Source organism: Mobula hypostoma, chromosome 25 (genome assembly GCF_963921235.1).
Source record: "Mobula hypostoma chromosome 25, sMobHyp1.1, whole genome shotgun sequence".
NCBI classification, from domain to species: Eukaryota; Metazoa; Chordata; class Chondrichthyes; order Myliobatiformes; family Myliobatidae; genus Mobula; species Mobula hypostoma.
In genome coordinates, this window is record NC_086121.1 from 29419111 (window position 1) to 29436363 (window position 17253).

General features: G+C 42.8%; 1 protein-coding gene across 4 annotated transcripts in view; it reads right to left on the reverse strand.

Annotated features, from left to right (window-relative positions):
- LOC134337913 (rho guanine nucleotide exchange factor 10-like protein) overlaps window positions 1-17253 on the reverse strand; it is a 225223-nt gene that overhangs the window by 134820 nt on the left and 73150 nt on the right. The window contains exon 1 of one of the 4 annotated variants that reach the window (XM_063033280.1): window positions 878-1334. The exons of the other annotated variants lie outside the window; for them this stretch is intronic. The gene's annotated coding sequence lies outside the window, so the exon portion shown is untranslated. Of the gene's footprint in view, window positions 1-877; window positions 1335-17253 lie in introns of those variants that run through there. 4 annotated transcript variants of the gene reach the window in all.

Sequence of the window (17253 nt, forward strand, 5' to 3'; positions counted from 1 at the left end):
AGTTAGATACCTTTCTGCAAACGTTGATTGATACTGTGTCATGCAGCTCCTAACAGCTAAAAGTACAGAATAGCATGGAAGCAATCAATATCAGCAATCCATTGAATTGGTTTCTAAATTGTTGTCAGGTAGCACCTGTGGAGAAAAAGACAGAAGCAACATTGAAGATTGGCCATCCTTCAACAGAACTCTGTCCCTCCTCCTCAGAAGCAGCCTGACATGCTGAAGATTGCCAGCATTTATTTCAGACTCGCAGTTCTTGCTTTAGTATTGATAAGGGTGAAGCTTAGTGCTGTACTGCACCATCTGGGAAATGCAGAAGATACAGGGTATTATTTTCACTCCTGCTTGTTGTCAAATGGCTAGCCACCCCCCACAGCAAATATTAATATTTTGATCCAAAATATGAATAACTGTACTCAGCTATGCTTCAGTAGAGAAGTTTACAAATGCTCACCAGAAAGGCTAACAGGCAGAGAACGAGGCAGTGTGTCAAGAACGAGGCACTGTGTCAAGAGCAGTTAGTACCCAAACATGGAGATACGCACCTTCAAGAAAGGATCAGAGGGAAGTGGGATTGTCCGAAATCCTGTACTCAGAAGGGTTAATTTTTCATTCTTTCAAGACCATTGAACTACAGTAAATTTAAAATGGGGAATGCATTCACAGTAATGAAATTAAAAGAGGAAAATATGAAGGGTTTCATCTTTTAACTTTTACTCTACTAAATTTGACCCCCCCTACACTAATTTGATTGTATTTGTAATAAAGTACGTGATCAGCAGAATATTCAGGATTTGATCCACTCCACTGCAGAGCCTCAGTTCCTGATAATAATAACCACTGAAAGAGATTAGGAAATAATACCAACACTTACCTGTTGTGGGCCTGATTCAGGAAGGATCATGCGCCTTTAAGATCCACTTCCTGCTCTTTCATGTACACGACACATTTTCTCATCTCGTCCACTAACCCCTTCTTGAGAGGGGATCTCTCTTTTCAAATCCCTTCCATGAATCGAGCGGAACAGACTGCCTTAATGTGACTGAACTAAACTAAAAGGAGTGGAGGTTCCTCTGTTTTCCCTGTTGCTGGGGCGGGGCTGAACTTGCAGTGAAATGAGACATGCCTGGGACTCAAAAGGTGCATGCAGATTATTCACATTCTCCCTTAATATTAACTCTTAATTATCACGTTTTCCTAATCAAATACGAGTATAGAATTTACCATAATTATCCCCCTCTTAAATAATACGGTGGAAGACCTGGGAACAAGGAAGAAGGAGCAAAGGAAAAATGCTGGGTTTATCAGGGAAAATCAGATCATGCAGAGGAGCTGGGAGATCACAGGGGTTAGAGAGTGGGTTGTGGGGGGGGGGGAGGGGAGGAAGAGCAAAGAGATGTGTTGAATGAGTGCCACAAACACTCCCCTCACCCAGACACTGAGCAAAAGGATCTTCCAGTCAGGGTCCGTGGGGTTAAGACCGTGTTGTCCTGGAAGTCCCCTAGGACGGACTTGTCTAAGTTTCCCTGCACTGGAGAATGACAGGATCAAGTGTACCCCGACATAGAAATCATTTCCATGTTACAGTTGGGCTGTTTTGGCTCTCAAATGATTGATGCCATTTAATTTGGAAATCATCTCAAACCCAATTTGCTCCAGGCTGTACCAATTATCAGCCTCTTAAGGCTGACAAAACAAAACAGTTTGCCATCTTATCATTATCCCTGACCAACCAGATGGTGTGCGCAGTAGTTAGTTCCACAGGACAGGTAAATGGGGTAACTTCAAACACATCTATCTAGATGAGCTGGGACCCCTTAGTGGGACCTCCCCACCACACCAACCCCCTCCCCCTTTAAAACCATGCAGCTACAGAGCAAACAGTACCATGAAAACCTGGTAAGGTTGCGAGAGACCGACAGTCAAAGTTTGTTTCAGCATGACGTAGTTTCTTTCAGAGGCATTCCAAGCATACATTGAACTAGGACTGATGTTGATTGATGAACACACATTGCAGAAAATCTCATCTGCACAAGCAGAATTCTCCACAGAAAGTGCCCAGCCCAATTTCCAGACTCAATGCAGAAAGTTAGTCAACCATGGCGTAAGAAAATCCACGTAACCAGAACAGAAGCTGCATTGAAAAAGGCAGTACCATGTAATCAAATATCTACACAAACAATATAACCTAGAAGGAACTTCCTTTTTCATCTGAAACCTACAAGTATCTGAGAGCAATGTGATGCATCATTTTCACTATAGCAACAGTTGCTCACAAAGAATCATGGAACACTTCTACTTCCCTCAATTTTAATGGAAATTTGTCATTTTTTCCCCAAAAATTAGCAATTGTACCAACATTAACTCATTTATAAAAAGGTGATGAATATTAAAATTTGTCACCAAGTTAACAATGAAACAAGATCAAAGGTAAGCAGTTGTTAAAATCTGAAATAAAAGTAATTACTGCAGGTAGCGACTGTGGAGATGTTTCAAGTTGATTGCCTGCGGCCAGTACCAGAAGACAAAGAGCTCAAACAGAGGAAGTGAGCATGGAAAAACTACAAGACAATCACAAATTTGCCCTGAAATTGGGACCACTTAAGAATCAACCAGATAGCTTTGGTCTGGAGTCACAAATTGTCCCAGATGAGTCAAGTACAGCAGATCTTCATCCTTGTGGAATATTAGTGAACCAGCAATTCAGCAGTGTTCGAGCTATCATTCCGTACACCAATTATTTTTCTCTGATACAGGCTTTCTTTTAATTATTTTAATATAATGCTGGTAAGACTCAATGTGTCTAGAATGCAGACCTCCCTCCGAGTAGGAATCTAGGGACTGAGGGAAACAGAAAAATCAGACTCAGGTGCCCTGGGTCTGGTGATACAAAATAGGTGTTACCAGGAATGAACACCACCCTCATGGCCATGAATGAATAGAAGATCCCAATCCCAAATATTAGAACATGACCTCACTCCATTCACTCCACAATGTTAGCCCATACTGCTACATTATCAATAGGAGTTGTGATTAATATCTGATGTTATTTGAGTGGACACATGGCCAAGTGGTTAAGGCATTGGACTAGCGATCTGAAGGTCATGAGTTCGAGCCCCAGCCGAGGCCGCGTGTTGTGTCCTTGAGCAAGGCACTTAACCACACAGTGCTCTGCAACGACACTGGTACCAAGCTGTATTGGCCCTTGCCCTTCCCTTGGGCAACATCGGTGTCGTGGAGAGGGGAGACTTGCAGCATGGGCAACTGCCTGTCTTCCATACAACCTTGCCCAGGCCTGCGCCCTGGAGAGTGAAGACTTTCCTGGCACACATCCATGGTCTCACAAGACTAATGGATGCCTTTATTTATATTTGAGTCAATGTTTAGAAAAATGCAAGGCCTGAATAGAAGGCAGAGGTTCTATACAAGACCAAATGCAAGTAAATGGGACCGGTATGGTTAAGTACAATGGTTGCCATTGCCACGATGGGCCAAAATGCCTGCTTTGGTCCTGTAGGACTATGATTGTTTCTCAAGCTCATACTGAAGCCTCATTGGAACAGTGGTAGAGACCAAAGTCGGAAAAGTTACAGGAGCCAACAGTCAGAGCTCAGCATCAGATGCACAGGTACAACACAGCTCACCCCGAAGACTGGTTGCCTCACTTAGAGGGAGACAATCACGAGACTCACTGACAGAAAACAGGTTGGCAGAAGTACGAGTGGAAGCCAAAGTACATGGATGGAAAAGGTTTAGAGAGATGTAGGCCAAATGGCCAGCTCAGGTAGGAAACCTGGTTGGCATGGATTGGCTGAACAGCCTGTTTACGTGCTCTATATATGTATGGCACTAGGATTCTGAGTGAAAATCATTTAACCATCGATAAATTTGGTGATGATAGAATCATTGTTGGCAGAATTTCAGCTGGTGACGAAAGGCTGTACAGGAGCCAGATATACCAGTTAGTTGAGTGGTGTCATAGCAACTACCTGGCACTCAACGTCAGCAAGACCATGGAGCTGATTGTGGGCCTCAGGAAGAGTAAGATGAGGGAACAAACACCAGTCCTCATAGAAGGATCAGAAATGCAGAGAGTGAGCAATTTCAAATTCCTAGGTATCAATATCTCTAACGACCTAACCTAACATATTGATGCAGCTATAAAGAAGGCAAGACAGCACTTATATTCCATTAGAAGTTTGAGGAGATTTGGTTTGTCAACTAAAATACTTGAAAACTTCTGCAAATGCACCGTGGAGAGCTTTCTGACTGGCTGCATCACTGTCTGGTATGGGTCGGTGGGGAGGAGGGGAGGAGGGGAGGAGGGGAGGAGGGGAGGAGGGGAGGAGGGGAGGAGGGGAGGAGGGGAGGAGGGGAGGAGGGGAGGAGGGGAGGAGGGGATACTGCACAAGATTGGAATAAGTTGCAGAAACTTGTAACTAGCCTCCGGAGTATCCAAGACATCTTCAAGGAGCAGTGCCTTAGGAAGGTGGCGTTCATCACTAGGGATGCCCATCACCCAGGACATGTCCTCGTCACAACGTTACCGTCGGGAAGCCTGAAGGCACTCACTTAGTTTCTTCCCCTCTACCATTCAATTTCTAAATGGACATTGATCCCATGAACACTAACTCAATACTTATTTTAACTTAACTATTTAACAGACATATACACACATATACATATACACACACACACACATATATATATACATTTTTTAACATTTAACTTAGGCATCCGTTAGACTTGAGAGACCATGGATTTTCACCTTAGAAGGTTTCCAGGGCGCAGGCCTGGGCAAGGTTGTATGGAAGACCAGCAGTTGCCCATGCTGCAAGTCTCCCCTCTCCACGCCACCGATGTTGTCCAAGGGAAGGGCACTAGGACCCATACAGCTTGGCACCGGTGTCGTTGCAGAGCAATGTGTGGTTAAGTGCCTTGCTCAAGGACACACACGCTGCCTCAGCCAAGGCTCGAACTAGCGACCTTCAAATCACTAGACAAATGCTTTAACCACTTGACCACGCACCAACACATATACACATATATTTTATACATATATATATTTAATGTAACTCAGTTTTTTTATCATGTGTTTCATTGTACTGCTGCCTTAAAGTTAACAAATTTCATGACATATGTCAGTGATTTCAAATCTGATTCTGATTCTTAAAACTAAACCAAGTGAAACGTGAATCCCATGGTGGCTCCTGGATAGCACAAAAGCAGCCACCCAGGCTCCATGCCATGCATCAGAAGAGTACTTTACCCAACCCCACAGACCTCAGCTGGAATTTAACTTTGCTGGTCCATTAAGCGTGACAGAACATTGCCTAGAAATAAATTGAAGTCACGTTAAGTGGACAGGGTCTGGAAATTTAGTGGCTAAGTAATCTTGGATTTCTTAGAAGATCTGTAAAGTACAAAATAAATTAAAGGCCTGTTTACATTGTGGATGAAAATTTCAAATATATGGTTAAAAGAGCTGTGCCTATTGCTAAAGTTTGTTGTCCTTAAGAATATCCTGTTTTTGTAATTAAAGTTCCCAGCCTGCATAACTACGATTATAGTTTTGGCCAAAATCCCTCATTTCAGATAGAAGATGAATGAACCACAAATCACTCTGTCTTGTTAATGGGGGGATTGGATTTGCTCACTTGTCTGCCACTACATATAAACACAAACTTTTCAGAGTTCCACTTGTGAGTTCTCCACAATATCATGCTAAAATAAAAGATTAGCCACTTGAAGTCTAGTATTGAGCTTTATTTTAAAAATTCTCTGACAAATTGGCATAGCCGGCAGGATCCCTACAAAATGTTAGTGCACCTTTTGCATGATCCACTTTGAGCCCCCAATTCCAACCCATGATCAGTAAGAAAGATGGTTCGGCAAGACCAAGTAGGAAAGACCGCAGTATCATGTGAAGTAAGGAAGTAAGGATGTGGATTGTAGCTGCATCCAAGATGTTCTCTGATTAGTGATAAGTTTAAAAAAAAAGGGGTGAACAGAATGAAATTTTGTTCACGCTTGCAGCTTTCTTTTTCTCTTTGCAGGACCAGGCAAGTAGATTGAAGTAGTAATAGTAAAATTGATGAGGAATGCAGGGTAAGAGTTTCCAATAAAGACAAAGAAGAAAATGAGAAAAAATGGTTGATGGTTGAATGAGTGAAGGAATCCCTGGGAGAGACGCTGGTACTGCCAGGCTCCACTGTTGTTAAGATATGGCTGGAAACCGGAGGTAGCAAGTAAATGATTCCTTTTACCACTGACTTGTATGGTTCGACACAAGGATGGTGGTCCTATGGGGGGGGGGGGTCTTTTGATATAAAGAAAATTAAATATTTTCCCTTTCAATATTTTTATTAATATTATATAAATTGCATAAATACAAATACAAAATTCATAAGGATACAAGTAATACAAATTACATTACATTTAAATTTATGCTCTTAATTTGTGCATAATTCAGCTGTAGATTTTATCCTTACTTTCATAAGCCGTTGTGTGTTGTCTGTGCTGCTGTGCTTTACACCCTGATTTGGGGAGGCGTTGTCAGTGTGCATGTGTTTTATTAAACGACAATAAACTTGACGACTTGAACAAGTGGTTGGAGATAGCTAAACATCAACCTCCAAAACAAAAAGGGAGACTGACAAACGACTTCCAAACAAAAGAAAGAGGAGCCGTCTCAAGACTTGTATCTCAGCCTAAATAGTCTAAGACAGCATGATCCCAGCACAGATTCAGATCTGGATGAAGTTTTAACATTAGCAGAATCTATACAACAGAATCAAACACCCCAAGCCCCACCTTACAGTGCTGAGGAAACTAAAGCCAAGGAGCAGGAGGGGGACCAGTCTCTAGCCAGAGAATTACCCAGGAAAGATGAGCCCATTTTCAGGGTCGCTTCTGCAAGAGTGGAGGGGACTCAAAAAAATGGGACATGGCTATAATTTGCACAGTGGAACAGGAAAAGGGGAGAAACAAAAAGAAGCAAAGTCAGAGCGTAGGATAAAGTGATTTTGAAATTCCTAGAGCAATAGAGGGCACAAAATAATGAGAAAAATAACATTACCAAGGAAACCTGGTTAAAGGAACAGTGTGAGGCTGCCATTGATAGGGAAGTCCGTCAGCATAGTGATTTTGTATGCAAAAATTGGGAGAAAGTATAACTGATTTTGTTTCCCGTCTCTGACACACATGCAAGTCTTCTGCTGGAATAGACTTGCAGGACAACCGTGCTCTAGTAGTACAGCAGAACAGACACTCTTAAACTGTCTAGCGATGCGTATTATCTACGACAGCTTCTTCTGACATGTAAACCTTTGATGCATTTACCTTGCACTGCCATATACACTGAAACATCTCAGCTGAGTTACTATATATATATATAAAAAAAAGGTCCTTTCCATACTTAATAGAGCAGAAATTCTTTCTTTAAACAGACACACCTATTATGGTCCAGAGGGCATAGTCACAAAAGTGTCATTGAATAAAGAACAGAAAGATGATTAAAAATGCCAAACTCAAACCCCTCATGTCACTATAGCCATCAACCCCTCTTGTGACTCCTAAACTACTCGGACCTAAGCTTAAGACTTTACAGGAGTGGAACCTCACTCAGTGTATATCTCTGCCTAATACTAGTGCTACTCTGCAGCTTTATTCAGCTCAAGCTGGATGTATAACCTTTACCCCTTTCCCTGTTAATACAAAGTTTGATCTGCTTGCTCCTCTCTGCTCTGCCTGAGTATGCCGTACCCTTGCTGCTTTCGCAGGTGCCTCCCTCCCTGTGAGCAATACACAAAAACCATGAAGGACTCGTACATTCCACTCTGCTGCAGAAAATACATTCTGTTCTACTCCGATTTTACCAATTCCAAAACCAGGTAGTGATCATGAGTGACGTTTTGTACAAGACCTAACGGCTGTTAACAAGATAATTGTACCCCTTTCTCCCATAGCACCCAATACTGACTTTATCCCCTACTGTCTTCCTGCCGCATCTGAATGTTATTCTGCCTTTTTCTCCATTACGTAAGAATAACTAGTCTTTGTTTGCTTCTACATACTGTGGAAGACAGTATACTTCGACCAGGTTGCCTCAAAGGAATACTGAGAGCCCTCTGTTTATGCCGCAGCAGTCAGATAGGATTTAAGTGCCCTCCGGTTGCAAGGGGAAAGTTGAATTTTACAATACACCAATGCTCTGCTTACTGCCTCTCCCACTGGAGTCGATTATGAAAAAAGCAATGTCGCCTTGTTGATACACCTGGGACATAAGGTATTCCTCAATAAACTTCCGCTTTGCCAGCCCACTGTACAGAATTTGATACACAGGCTTTCTCAAGGAACTCTGCAACTTGCTAAAGAATGAATTGCACCTATTGTTAATGCACCAGCTCCTCATGCCCGAACTGAAATGCTTTTGTTCTTGGGAATGATCAATTATTGTAGACATTGGATTCCGAAATATTGAATAATGGCTGCTCCTCTTTAACAAGCCTCCTTGCTAGCATGCCTGCCGGAATATCATGGACTCAGAAAATTAACACAGCTTTTAATGCTCCTGCGCCATTCCAACTATTTGTTAATGAATGCCAAGGGTTTGCTAGCGGCATTTCAACGCAACAACACGGGAGCCTCAGGCGACCCATTGCAAATTCGTCTGTTCAATTACCACCAGTTATAAGAGGCATGACTGGTTGTCTAAGGCTTGTCACTGCCACTGCGTTTAAGGTAGAAAAGTCCAACCTTAGAGTATGGGATCACCCTTGTACAGTTTAGGCTGCCCATACAGTTTACTTTTTTTAAAATTCCGCAGCTACACAGCCTTTTACAGTAGTAAGTGAACAGGTTATTTGGTCATGTTGCTCTCCGAACTCAACCTTTCCTTCCAGAGTGCCCCTGCACTAAATCCCACTTCTCTTCTTCCATTAACTAACTGAGATGGAGGATAAGAGACCTTAGCATGATAGTGTGGCAGCACTGGAAGCCACCACATCCCCGCACTCTGACCTGCGAAGTACCACCCTCGACAACCCGGAGTAAGTAATTCTGTTTACTGGTGGGTCTTCCGTCCGCCCATCCGATACACAGATGCTTTCTGGATCTGCTATTAGTCCTTCTTTTGAGACAGTAGAGGCTTATTTGCACTTCTGTTTGGTACCTCAGCACAAGCAGCTGAATTGCTTGCTCTAACCCCTGCTTGCACAGCAGCAACAGGCAAGTCTGCTAGCACTTACACTGATTCTCCATATGCTTTTGGAGTGACACGTGATTTTGGCAATCAGGTAATCTCAATTAATTATTAATTTACTCCAAGCTATTCCACTCCCCCAGATGGACGTGCAGTATGTCCCAAGGGATCCCTGCATACCCCCACTAAGCTGGCACGTGGGCAGGGTCATACAGGAAAAGGAGGGAATCAGTCGTGCGTGCACACAACAGTGGTTTGCCCCAGGAATACTGGCAGCCACTCAGAGAACGTGTGGAAACTGCATGATTTGTTTGCGAAACAATTGATGTAAAACACCAGCAAAGATCAATCATTTACCAATATTCAAGGGACCCTTTAACAGCTCGCAAATTGGTTCTATGCAAATACTTGCACAAAACCGATACAGGTATATGCTGGTGATTGCAGTTATGTTTTCTATCTGGGCCAAAGCGTTTGCTGTGAAGAAGGATGACACCTGGCACTGTAGTAAAGTGGTTCAAGAGAAATACAATCCCAAGGTTTGGAGTCCCCACTAATATGAACAGTAGCAGGGGAACTCATCTCATAGCTCAAATCACTGAGGGGCTTAGCCAGGCATAGGTATTCAACTGACAACTGTATATTCTGTATCAACCCCAATCACCTGGATTGGTAGACACATGAATGGAATACAAAAACACATTTGTAAAAGTTTGCCAAGAACCAGGATTAAAGTGGCCTGCCGTGTGACCATTGACCCCTGCACAGGCCAGCCTTATCTGTATGGATGAAAATACCTTACAATATGCCCAAGCTCTCTGTGGAGCTGCACAGGCAAACCATGCTAAGATTGTGCAGGCATTGCCCAGGCTAGGGGAAAGCAAAACTCACTCCTTCACACCAGGACATGATATGCTTATTAAATCACTCGATAAAATATACTTTTTCTCTTAGATGGAAAGGTCCGTATCAAGTCCGACTGACCACAAGAATGGCGTTGGAAGTGGCAGGGAAACCCGAGTGGATTCACGGAAAATGGTGCAAACTAGGAGTGGCTCCTGCGATGCCAGCGGCGCCCGAGGAAGACGCAACGATCAAGAGGAAGAAAAAGAAGTCAAGCACTGAAAGTGAATAACAAATAAACATTTTAAACTGATAATCTGATGAGGCGAGGCCACAGAAGTTATATGGTAGTCGGCCTGCTACCTTATATTTGAACACACCGACAGAACATAAACATGCCACTCTGACTCGCCAGCGAAGGAACTTGGAACATATAAAAGAAGCACATGCCCACCCGCATTTACAGAACCTGTAATGGCAATTTGCTAATTATATAGCCTACCATGCTAATTTAACTAAGTATTATGTTTGTGGGCACGTGGCCAAGTGGTTAAGGCATTCGACTAGTGATCTGAAGGTTGTGAGTTCGAGCCCCAGCCGAGACACCGTGTTGTGTCCTTGAGCAAGGCACTTAACCACACAGTGCTCTGCAACGACACTAGTGCCAAGCTGTATCAGCCTTGCCCTTCCCTTGGACAACATCGGTGGCATAGAGAGGGGAGACTTGCAGCATGGGCAACTGCCGGTCTTTCATACAACCTTGCCCAGGCCTGTACCCTGGAGAGTGAAGACTTTCCAGGTGCAGATCCATGGTCTCGCAAGACTAACGGATGCCTTAAATGTTTGTATGACCATTCCTCACTCATCACAACGTCTACTGTGCATAAGCCCACTGCCTCTGACACAGGAGCCTTCATTACGTATGTTGGTTGGGTTTCAATCTTATAATATTTCTACTAACAGTTTGGCTCAGACTTGTTTGAATGCTGTAAAGTATCTTGCTTTGAGCAGCTCAAGTGATGGGGAAATGCCACCACCAATTTTACAAGGCAATGTTTTTACTGTTTCCAAGCACGGGTCCCAGCTAATAGCTCCAACACCACAACAGTGCCTAGGGAAGTGTATGTGAAGGTCCGTGTTGTCACAGCTCCTGCCTGTTTGTGCTCAGGACCAAGGTCCAAGGGAAATTGGTTGCGATTTTCCCCATGTTCTCCCCTGACACAGTGGCCCGATCAATCTGAAAATACGAACAACAGGATGTATTGGACCCCAATGCCCATATTACAGATAATGTTAATTTAGAATTATGAAGTCTAGCTAATGAAACTATAGAAAGATTATCCGTTATGAATCAGGAAATGCAAAATCTTCAAATAGTTGCTTTGCAAAATAGGATGGCCCTGGATAAGGATGGCCCCGCAGTCTGAGAAGATTCCAGGAGGCAGCGTGCGCAAACCTTTTTACAGGCAGGCTGAAGCCAATGTTTGGTTCCACTTCACCAATTAAAGCAATGAGGAAGATTGAATCATCGAAGTGAGTGCCGAGGGTGAGCACCAGCTGCCTGTGTTCTGATTAGTCGCTCTGTACCGGGAAGGGGGTGGGGGAGGGGGGAGGAGAGAGAGCTGCTGTTGCAGCTAGGCCCAAAGAGTATTGTCCAGGTTTGGATCTGAACTTGGGCTCTAACACTATTTTTCAGTCTTACAGATTTTATATTCTGTGTATTTTATTTTCCTGATCTTTGCAGTTTTTTTGTGGGAGAGGGGCATCTGGAGGTTGCTGTGCCTTTTCCAGTTTTGCTCGTTTTTCATGCAGGAGGGATTTGGGGATCGATGTGCCTGATTCATTTTGCTCAGTTTTTGCTGCGGGAGGGGGGATTTGGGAGTTGACGATTGTGCTGACTTTCTTTTCTTTTTCTTTCTTAGTTTCAGGGCTACCCAGAGAATTGCAAAATTTCAGAGTTGTAAACTTTAACAAAAATAAACCTTTGAACTATGTCTTAACAAAAGAAGGTGGGGTTTGTGCTCTAGTTGGAAAAGAATATTGCACTTATATACAGATGCTTCAAAAATATGACTCAACTACGAGGTGAAATACAAAAGGCTAAATTCTCAAGTTTATCTTGAGGGTTGGGATTTCTTTAGCTGGATTAAATCAGTACTTGGGGAAGGCTTGTTTGCCTGGTTACAACCCCTCTTTTATGGACTTATTGCCCTGACTTGCTTGGCAGTAGTTATTTGCTGCATCTTGCAACTGTTTATTCATCTGATATATACCCCTTCCCCATTAAAGACAAGAGACTGTTGCTTTACTTTATGCAAAGTCCCCGAACATGGAAAACAGTGAGGGAGAGGATAGTTATGAGAAAAAATGATTAAAAATGCAATTACTACCCCCAGGATATGAGGCCCCTTTTGCAGACACCAATCTATAGAGTTGATCTTATAATCAAAAAAGAGGGAATTGTGGACGAAAATTTCGAATATAGGGTTAAGAGCTTGAGTCTATTGCTAAAGCTTGGTGTCCTTGAGAACATCTTGTTTTTGTAATTACAGCTCCTCATCTACATAACTAATATTATAGCTTTGGCCAAAATCCCTCGTTAAAGCAATAACACAGCTACACAAATGGTAGACGGATGAACCAAAAATCAACTGTCTTGTTAATGGGGGGTTGGATTTGCTCACTTGTCTGCTTCTACATATAAGCACAAACTTTTCCATTGTACCTCAGAGTTCCACTTGTGAGCTCTCTACGATATCATGCTAAAATAAAAGATTTGCCACGTGTAGTCTGGTATCGGAACCAGGATTATTATCACTGGCACGTGTTGTGAAATTTTTTAAACTTAGCAGCAATACAATGCAATACATGATAATACAGAAAATAAAGTAAATCAATTATAGTAAATATAAACATGTATATTAAATAGTTAGATTAAAAATAGTGCAAAACAGAAATAATATTACAACTGTGAAATGGTGTTCATAGGTTCAAAGTCCATTTAAGAATCGGATGGCAAAGGGGAAGAAGCTGTTCCTGAATCACTGAGTGTGTGCCTTCAGGCTTCTGTACCTCCTTCCTGATGGTAACAATGAGGAGAGGGCATGCCCTGGGTGATGGGTGTTCTTAATAATGGACATCACCTTTCAGAGGTACCACTCCTTGAAAATGCCTTGGATTCTATGGAGGCTAGTACCCAAGATGGAACTGACTAATTTTACAACTTTCTGCAGCTTCTTTCGATCCTGTGCAGTAGCTCCCCCTTCCCCCCCCCATACCAAACAGTGACGCAACTTGTCAGAAAGCTCTCCACAGAACATCTATGGTAGTTTTCAAATGTTTTTGGTGACAAACCAAATCTCTTCAAACTCCTAATGAAATATAGCCACTGTCTTGCCTTTTTTATAACAGCTTGATAATGTTGGGACCATTGAGACCTTGACACCCAAGAACATGAAATTGCTCACTTTCTCTATTTCTGCTCCCTCTAGGAGGATCAGTTTGTCCCTTGTCTTACCCTTCCTGAAGTCGAACCTTATTTTAAAGATTCTCCGGCAGCAACACTAGAAGTTTCAAGTGAGCAGCAAGTCAGACACCTAATTATGAATTCCAACACAGCCTGAATTTCATGAAGGAACTTAGCACCTGTCAGGCAAAGGCAATACAATGTTAGGCACGAGGTAGCAAAGTTGGCTTTTATCAGTAATTCCAGGTTTGCATTCCTCTGCATTCCAGAATATGTTATGTCTTGCCCAGCCATTGTTAGTTAAGGAATGAAAGACAATCCATAAAATTTCCTTTCAGCCATGTACAAAACGCTTTAAAAGTTTAAAAAAGCAATAGTTAAAAGGTATGAGACGCCAAAATAATTTCCACTCCTCTCGCTATACCTAGGAAAAGGGTCAAAGGTTAAGCCATCAAGTGACCCTAGACCCCACACAAAACTAGGTCCACTTTTACAGGGCCAGATATGTTGTCACAGGAGGTGGAATGGAGATTAAAATGGATCTCCTGATATCCCAGACTCCTAATAAGGAGGAGCAAGAGGCTGTGCATGAGGCAAAGAAGTAGGACGAACAGCACTTCAGCAGGTCTACAGAAACTTTGTCAGTTTCCTCAGGAAAGGTTAAATAAATTTTAGAGGACATACTTGTCAAGTCTGAAGATGCCTGTGCGGAGAACAGAAGAATGTGCTGCATCACAGATGCTTCTGACTGGGCCAATCGATATGGAAGAGAAGGAGTGTCACCAGCAGAAGGAGCGTTGGGTAGAGAGATGCACAAGACCAGCTGTGGGGTCAGAACACCGAATCTGCTGGAAGAAGTTTTCTCCAGAACTTCTGGAGTCTGGGAGTATCATGGCAGGTGGTATCAGATGTCTGCAGCCTCCCTAATATCCTGCTTCCTATTGGTCCTGTTGCCAGATATTACTACTGGTTAATGAACCACCTGCTCTGACTCTGATCGCTGCCCACATGCTGCAGAGAGGAAATTGCAGCAAGTTGCACATAAATAAAGAAGCCTTTAGTAGTTGGACTGCTGGGTAGAAGTGTAAGTGCCCCCACAATAGCAATAGCCAGAATGAACAAACATTTGCACCTTTAACCTGTTTCCCCACACTGTAAATCAAATTAAAAAAACTCTTGATCAATCATCAGTCTACAACTGCACAAGTTTTCATACAACGATGTTCATGAATACGACACCACTGCTGTTGGCTGGAGCAAAGGTGGTGACAAAATCATCATAAAGGAGGGAGATTTTAAAATATGGCTGAGTGGTGCCACGTGAACAACCTCTCACTCAATGTCAGCTAAAGCAAAGAGCTGATTATTGACCAAGGGAGAAGGAAACTCCAGGTCCACGAGCCAGTCCTCATCAGGGGATCAGAAGAGGAGAGGTTCAGCAGCTTTAAATTGCTCAGTGATTTCATTTCAGAGGATCTGTTTTGGGTCCAGCATGCAAGTTGCATTACAAGAAAGGCAAAGCAATGCCTCTACGTTATGAGAAGTTTGCGAAGATTCAGCATGTCAGCTAAAACACTGACATTATTGTTATTGTGTGCAGTTTTTATTGATTCTATTGGGTTTCTTCGCATTTACTATGAATGCCAACAAAAAATGTACTTTGATAATGAAATTTACTTTGAATCAAGAGAACATGACTGGGTAGGTATTGGTATGTTTCCACTTGTGCGATGGTCTCGAACAAAACGGCTCAGTTTCAAGATAAGAGGCTGTCTCTGAAAATCAAGGTACGTAGAAATTTCTTCTTGCAGAATGTGGCAAATCTAACTCTCTATCCCAGAGACCTGTGAAGTTTTTGAAGTGGAAGTACTTATATTTTTGAAAGATTTTGGAATTAAGGCCCAAGGTAGATCAGCCTGGATCACAATCAAAGGGTGGGCAGGCTTGGGGGGACGAGTGGCCTACACCTGCTCCTAACTTCCTGTGTTCTTGTTAGAGGGTAGCCATATAAAACTGCTATCGTATATGCACACAGCAGCAGTCCAACAGTTCTTGTCCCATTCAACACTGGAACTCGCCATAAAGACTTAATGATGTAAAAGAAGACCTGGCTGATGACAGCTCAAGGAGCTCCTAGCAACTCAGGATGAGGATCTCCTGATCACCCCCTTTATTCCTGACCACCTCTTTATTGTCTTGCAAGAGAACCGCATGCATTCATTATGAGCTTTTGTTGCTGGATGTGTCTTGAGATCCCCTTATGTACTCAGTAGCTGGCAGCCCAGAACATTGGTGGTGAGCTACAGCCAGCACTCTGTGTAACCACAGATGGAACAAGCCTTTTAATGCTTCTCATCTGAAAAGCAAACCCAAGAAAGCCAAAAGCCAACATCCAGGATACTGGAGTCCCACACAATACTGGGAAATTTAAAGAAATTCAATAGATTTGAAATAGAATGCTAGATTTAACAACAGTAACGGTGAAAGCACTGACTGGGCGTAAAATTGTACTTAGTTTAGCAATGACCCCTTGAGAAAGAAATTTGCCAACATGGTCCAGTCTTTGTGTGATTTCAGATTCCTGTATGGGCAACACTTACCTACCCTTTGAACAGCCTCAGACAGACACAAAATGCTTTCTCTTTAACTTCCTAAAATGTCCCCACACCAGAAACATCCCCAAACGTTTGGTTCGAAGCTTCACCTACAGCCTTGTTATTTGATTTGCAAGGACACTGATACCAATAAGTCCAGTTCACCTGAAGCACTGCAAGCACAATATCCCAACCTTCCTCCAGTGTTGGTAGCAGTGCCCCATGAATTGATTCCATTTTCTTTCACAAATTCAACTGTCTGATCTCACTTACCTTGTGGCAATTTGCACACAGCACAAGTAATAAACCTGAGATTCTGACTTCTGTTTTTCTACTTTTTAACTTCAGACCCAAGATGAAGGGATGACAGTATCCCATTCAAAACTAATCAATAAGCTTCAAGGCTCTGGCCTCAGTATCTCCTATTGTAAATTAGATTCTGGATTTCCTCATTCGCAGAGCCTAGTCAGTTCAGACTGGCAACAGCATGTCTTCCACAGTCTCCATCAGCACAGGTGCACAAGGCTGTATACTTAGCCCCCCACTCTCCTCATTTTATACTTATGACTGTGAGGCTAAGCACAGTTCCAATGCCATATTTGATGGCTCAGGATGCCACTGACTCTGGCCAAGTCAAAGGTGGTGACAAATCAGCATACAGGAAGGAAATGGAAAAGCTGGCTAGGTAGCACTACAACAACCACTCACTTAACATCAGCAAGACTTTGGCCCAGGGGAATGTTGTTTCGTTTGGCAGTATATACTATATGATTACAGTCGATGACAATAATCTGAACTTGATCACTGGCTCCTATTTGACTACAACAGCTGGCTCTTCTCCCTCCTCTACAGTCCTGATACGATATCCTTAACCCTAGGAACAAGCAGGCAACACAGCCTTTGGACTCATGGACCCGATTTCAGACAGCAATAATGCTCCCTCTTACCAAACTGTCACTTCTAGGTTCTTTTCCACTCCCTCGTCAATCATGATCTTATCTGAACTGAAAGGATAACTAGGTTGGTATCCCCACTCCTAATTCTGAGCTAATTTACCTTGCTAGACATTTAGGTGTGTGAATGCCCATGCAAACACACTGCTTGGACAAGGTATCAAGCTCAGTTCAATTGTTCACTTTATAGGC